The following is a 6,514-nucleotide window of genomic DNA, read 5'->3' as shown; positions in this document are numbered from 1 at the left end:
TTAACAAAAAACAAAAAAAAAAACACCACTTTAGACAGGTTTTCTTTGCAAATAGACCTTTGATGTGCCTTATATGGCTGAAAGTTGAGAAACTACATTGGGACTGCTTCCTTTATTCTTCTTTAACCATAACTATACAAGCTCACTGCAAGAAGACTGCATGCTGCTGTAGTGAATAACATTTAAAAAAGCTCTGTTTTTGTTTTTATTAAAAACAAGTTTTTCTTAATTTCCCTTTCAGTGAAATCATTCAAAAAATGCAGTTTAGTTGTTGATGTTCGCACCCTCTGTACAGCCAACATATACAATCTTGGCACCTCCACTACTTTATTCCCAGAATGCACAAATTCTGTTTACACTTTACAGACATTCTTCCTCTGCCCAAACTACCTCAGGGAGACTGTAATGCACTCAGTTGTGGTGCCATGACATTTTTTTCTCCTTTAGCTTTCCCTATTCGTGTAATGCAGTACATTTATTGTGCAGTATTATCTGTTGCAGGAAGTACCATGTAAGCTGTTGAATAAGTAAATGTGTTTGAATAATTTCGTTTAAGTGTAAGGTAACAGTGTCTGTTGTGGTTAGAGAAGTAGTGAAAGGAAGAAAGGTAGCCCTGGCATGCATGTTTTCTTGCCTCCAAAGTTGTGTTTTTTAAGCCATGTTATTGTTTGCAAATGAATCTTCACTCCTTTAAAGTAGTGTATTTTGTGGTATAGTTAACATAATATAATATATTGTGCAAAGACAAGCTGTTTATTAAATGGTGTTGTTCACTGCCCCTTTACAAGGCCACAACTTAGGGGCATATGTGTTTTCTAGGCTAACGAACACAAGGGCCTTTTTAAGCCTAGCCATGCATCCCAAATCTCTGACCATTTCTGGTACCCTTAATGAATGTAATCAGGGGCTTGGGAGATGAAACATTTACAAGCAGGGGCCTGGGCAGTAAACCATTAGAGACATAAATGCCAAACCAGGGATGAATTTCCTGTTGCCCATCTAATTGTTCAGTTTGCATTAGAATTGGGTTTGGGAGGAACTCTACTTTACTTGGATGGGGATCTTGATCCAGAGAGACGGAGTAGTCTCTGGGATACATACCTGTCTCTCCAGCAGGTCCTGTTTATATCACAGGCAAGGTTTAAGTCTTTAGAATGGGTAATTCTGGTGCTGTTTGATTTGTAGATATTTATGTCCTATCAACAGCCTGTAAAAGACAGAATAAAGTGATACGGCCTGGAGGTGGTCTACCATAAGACATTTTACTTGTGCCCTATATTAATTTAGAGAGGAACCTTTGTGGCCGTTCCAGTTTGATATGCCTGATTAGGTACATACCATAAGGGGCATTGTACTCAATAATAGGTCTGATGAATGCCGAATACAGTGAAACAGTGACTTCCTTTGACCTTATACTTGCCACCCTTCCGTTTTTTGTTCCTGGTCTATCCGGAAATCAAACTTTTTCTCCGGTAGTCTGGAAAACACTGTACAAACTCTGGTATTCTGTTTCAAAAAGGAAACAGACTTTCGGAGTTTGTAAATCGGCTGATTTACTATGCATTTTTACAGAAAAGCATAGTAAAACAGCGGAAAGCAGGCAACAGGGACAGAAAAAGAGGGTGTTCCTGCTGAGTGATGCCATCGTGACGTCACAAAATGGGTGGTATGTGGATGGGAGAGGGGGTGGGATAGGCGGGGTTACTGGTGACGGGAAGGGTGTGACTTTACTCTGGTTTTAGCCACGACGAAAGCTGGCAACCCTATTTGACCTAGATGCCATACCTTTGTTTATAAGTTGCACAACATAGAATGATTTCCTCACTGCTGTAGACACATAATGGTTAAAGGCTAGATTACTGTCTGTGTGTGTCCCTAAGTCCCTGACTACTGGGTTAACTCTAGTCAGGGAATTAGGGACACAGTGAAGTAAATATATATATTTTTTTAAACATGTAATACTGAAGCAATGTTTTTTTTTCTTTAGAAGATTTTATTGTAATGGTGGTGATTGGTTACTAGAGGGAGCCCTTACATTAGTTTTTATAAAATGTATATTTATGGTTTGCACAAGAAGTAATACAAATATTTTTAATGGCTGTTGTGAAGACCTGGTTTGCACATAATATGATTTACTTACACAGTTTTATAAAAAATTTTAAACTTACAATTAATCAGAAATGTTAAAGTATGTATTTTTTTAGTAGTTTATGGACAAATTGATTTTTGAAATGGTTTTACTTAGTTAACTGATGGGATTATATGGGATACATTGCATCTGATGAAGTCTTTGTATTGAGGACGAAAATGTGGTGATTTAAGTTAAGCATTTGTGTTTTATATATTAAAGAAGTGTTTTTCATTACTTGGTCGTGGACTGCCATTTCTCCTTCCTGGGTGCTATTTTGGACTTTGGTTACTGATATTTGCATTTTGGCACCTTTTCCATTTTGTTTTTTTGGTTATAGACCGTAATCTAGATGAATTGCCATAAAAACAGAAGTGTTGGGGATGTCCTGATTCACTGATTGGGGGTGGGGGGACAGAGAGGTGAAGTTTCCACTGAACCTGCCTGCCAGCAGGTTGGCTATATCTACAGTGTTTGTGTATGTAGTGTCCTTGACCAACATTTCTGAGCAGATCTGAGTGTTTCCTTTGAGAATGCGGACTTATGTGAAGAAGGCCTTATGACTTGTGTGTAGTATATGTGGCCAGTTTGGACTTTGCTTTGAAGGTTTTCACTAGTGCTCTTATTTGCTTGTTCAGACTAAGGAGAGATTGACATTTAGGCTCCTGCTCCTTCTTGGTCCTGGACAGCAATATTTTCCTTTTTATTATAGAGTTTATTTATTGCAGATGTCCACCAGACAGCTTTACTCTTACTTTTAGGAGGATGAATTCATTCTGTCAGGTATTCCTGATTCCATGCAGCCATACAAATGCTCGTATAGTACTTTGGTGTAGGTTTGGACATTTGTGCCAGTTCCTACGAAGGAGGAGGGGGCTGTGAAGTTGTTTGTACCTTCCCTCAGGAGGGTGTAATCAGCTTTGGAGATGTTTTTATGTTTGACTGTATAGCAAGGGGGGCGGAGTCAGGGGGAGATGGTGACTTTGGAAGTGACCGCTTTGTGGTTGGATCTTACCAGGAAAGATTACACTGTAGGGATGCTGCAGTGGTTACTCATGTTAGTTAATACCAGGTCCAAGATATGATCACCTCTTGTTTAGGTGTTGACCAGCTGGTCCAAGGCATTTGCCTTTATGAAATCGAAGAATCTCTTGGCATTTGTGTTTTGGCTTGAGTAGTTCTTCCAGTCTGTGGTTGGATAGTTAGTCATCCAGGATCATGGTTAAGGGTTGATTCTTGATAGATTCGAAGAGGTCCAGATGGGTAGAGTGGGTATCTTGAGTCGAAGTTGCAGGCCTGTAGTTAGCTATGTTTTGAATAGGGGTCTTGTCCACAGTTAACTGCACCGGGAGTGTATCTTGTGTCGTACTGTTTGACCAGCCTGGAGGTGTGTATGTCTTTAATATATATTACAGCTCCACCTCCTTTTGCTTTGCTGCCCATGGTTTGGGGGTCTGAATGTATGATAGGATGAGAACTTGGTATGGCTGGGTGCTCTCTGCAGCTTTGAACCAAGTTTCTGTGACTGCACAAATGTCAGCATCTTCCAGGGTTAAGAATGCTTGCAATGAGTGCAGTTTCATGTTTAGACTCCTAGCGTTTAGCAGCATGACCTTTGATTTGCATTTTGATGAACTTTTCATGTTGGTAGTTTTGACATCATGGCATTGCCTAAAAAATGCACTATGGGAGAGGCAAGAGCCTTTGCCAGAAGCGTGAAGCCCAAGGGTGACAGGTGCAGGCCATCTCTGACAAAGCATCGTGGTCTGTTGATCATGTCTTCCAAGCTTGTCAGGTACTGGATCCCCTTAGAATGACACCAGAAGCTAAGCCAATTGTTAGTCATTTTCTGTTTGTATTGTAGCGTCATTCTTGGTGATGGTAGAATGCTGCTTAAGGTTAGGAACATACCTGCCCTGGGACATATTCAGCAAGCTCGATCATGTCTCTGTTCATATAGTGTAGGGAGGTATGTCTGAAGTCATTCACGATGACATGGACTATAGCAGTCATAACAGTACCTGTTGTTGAGAGACTTGAGTGCATGTACGATATGGTGAATTCTGGCACCTGACAAACATCTAACCGTGACTTTCCTTATCCAAACTTGTGAGGGGCACGTCTGTATCTCTCACAATGGAGTCTCCTATGACTAATATGTTGGGTTTATGGTTGGACCTTAATTTCTGTGAGACACAGGTGTGTCGACTGTGTGTGGTGTGATGGTCTGTGGAGTTCGCATGTGTTTTTCCCTCTAAGGTCTCTCTCGTTTGGGTTTGTTTTTTGTTGAGGACATCCGCATATATGTATGTGGGTGTGTGTTGTGTAGGTTTGGGTGGTGGTTGTGTTGACAACCGTCTCAGTGCCAGATATACTGGCTTGTTAGGGAGAGAGCATAGACTCTACGTTCTTAATATAATTGCATCTCTCACAAATTGTGTTCCTAGGTGATGGTGGAGGGCTGTCCGTGCAGACTCAGGATGTCCATATCAACCAAACGGGCAGGAGAAACCATAAGAAATTACCCATCTATGTTTGTCAGAACTACAGTTACAGCAATGAAATGCAGTAAACTACAGTTACAGTAATGAATTGTAGTAAATAGCAATGAAATACAGTTACAGTAATGAAATGCAGTCAATCAGTAAATTGCTTTAAAACCGTGCAAATGTGATAAATTAGCTATAAGGCACAGATAAAAATGGTAGGCAAGTGCAAATGCAGTAACTTAAGTGAAAAGATATGAAAATGCATTTAGATTGCTCTTGGAGCCTCAGGAATTTTGTAAAATGTCCCAGAGATGATGCACCTCAGCAGAGCCTAAGAGGATCAAAATAGAAAAGAAAGTCTTGAGGTTACAAGGTAATAGAAAAGAAAGAGTTGGTAAAGGTAGAGAAAGCATATGTCTATACTTGATGTAATTTTAATGCACTTTATTGGATTAAGGAAATGTAAAAGGGGATGTTTGCATTGCCTCATGCACGATGTTCTTAATGTTGATCACTGCTGCAGTAGCCTAAGCTTATATGGGTTATATCCTACAATGAGTATACAAGTTTACAAACTTCCAAAACTTGAAGGCACCTTAGACATGCCCAAACAGTTGGCTCAAGCTGAGCTGGCAGGTTTGAGTGCCAAGCCCAGTATTCAGACTCAGAGAGAGCATAGTATCTGAAGCTTCCATGTCAAGGATTTTCTTTCTCTGAGACCGTTTGCAGAATGTGCCACTGGTTTCAATGGGAGAGTACTGAGGTTTCTCAGTACCTCAGAAAATACTATGAAATGTTACTGCTGGAATTCCAAGAACCTCCCTTCCACCTCCCCCCTTCCCCAAAGTGCTGTCAGCATTGGAGTATGCGTTTGTCACAGCCTGTGATTTCCCTGATACTGGGCTTGCTGCACTTAAGAAAGCATACAGAATGTACAACATTACCCAGTCTTTCACATTTCTATACATTCAACCCGGACCTTACCCCAACAGCTGTAGCTTTAGTTTTCTAGGTACTTCACTTGTTTTGTTAACTCTAATCCTTCCCCTTCTGGCAAGAATGGTAAAACAGTTGGTAAATTAAGGGAAAAACTGTATTGCAACTTTAATTTTATGAATTTTGAATGGTTAGAAGTGTTAGTGTATTCTGACTTAATTGTGAAAGAATTGTTTTATCTGCAGTTCTTCCTGTGAGGAAAATCTAATTTCCTTCTAGTTCTCATGTCACTGCTCATTGTTTAAAGTGTTTTTATGGTTCTGTAGATGTGATACATCCAGAGCTGTTGCCACTGGTTCTGTGTTGAGTTGGACTGCCTGGCAGCATTTACAAAACTACTCAGCAGATGTAAAAATGAGATTTTAAATTCACCTTTGGATAAAGATCATACAGCTCAAGATAGGGATCGAGAATTTTTTAACGTGATCCCACAGAAGTTTGGCAAAACGTCTCTTTTTTTTTTATACCTTGAGACATTAGATATGGCATCTGTCGCACATGGTATGATACAATTTTAACAAATTAGAATCTTACCACTAATCATGCTGCTCGCACAAAAGTGCATGTATGTGGACATATCATTTTTTTTTTTTACTCCGTAACGAAAATCAAATTTGGTCACATCTTGAACTTTGTTTGCCATCTTACAGTGAACTTTTGAAATTGCAGAATCTTCAGTCAGATAAGTAATGGCATAGGCCTTTTTATGTTGTTTTTGTGCCACCTCCACTAGTCTGTATAGCTTTTTTTTTCTCCCTTAATTTGATTTAGCAAAGCACTTATAGAATTTGCTTAAGACAGAGAGGGAAAATGTGTGAGCTGTCTTGCTGCCTGTTACCAATGACAGGAACGGAATGTAACCCTTCATCTCTGGCTGCAGTAAGAGTGTCTGAAATACATT

General features: G+C 39.8%; 1 protein-coding gene across 1 annotated transcript in view; it reads left to right on the top strand.

Moving 5' to 3' along the window:
* The window catches only part of PRPF3 (pre-mRNA processing factor 3), a 1,139,821-nt gene that overhangs the window by 642,416 nt on the left and 490,891 nt on the right, over nucleotides 1-6,514 (top strand). The window lies entirely within an intron of this gene.

Source organism: Protopterus annectens, chromosome 8.part0 (assembly GCF_019279795.1).
Source record: "Protopterus annectens isolate FY-2018-M chromosome 8.part0, PAN1.0, whole genome shotgun sequence".
Classification (NCBI taxonomy): Eukaryota; Metazoa; Chordata; order Ceratodontiformes; family Protopteridae; genus Protopterus; species Protopterus annectens.
This window is presented reverse-complemented; position numbering and strand designations above follow the sequence as displayed.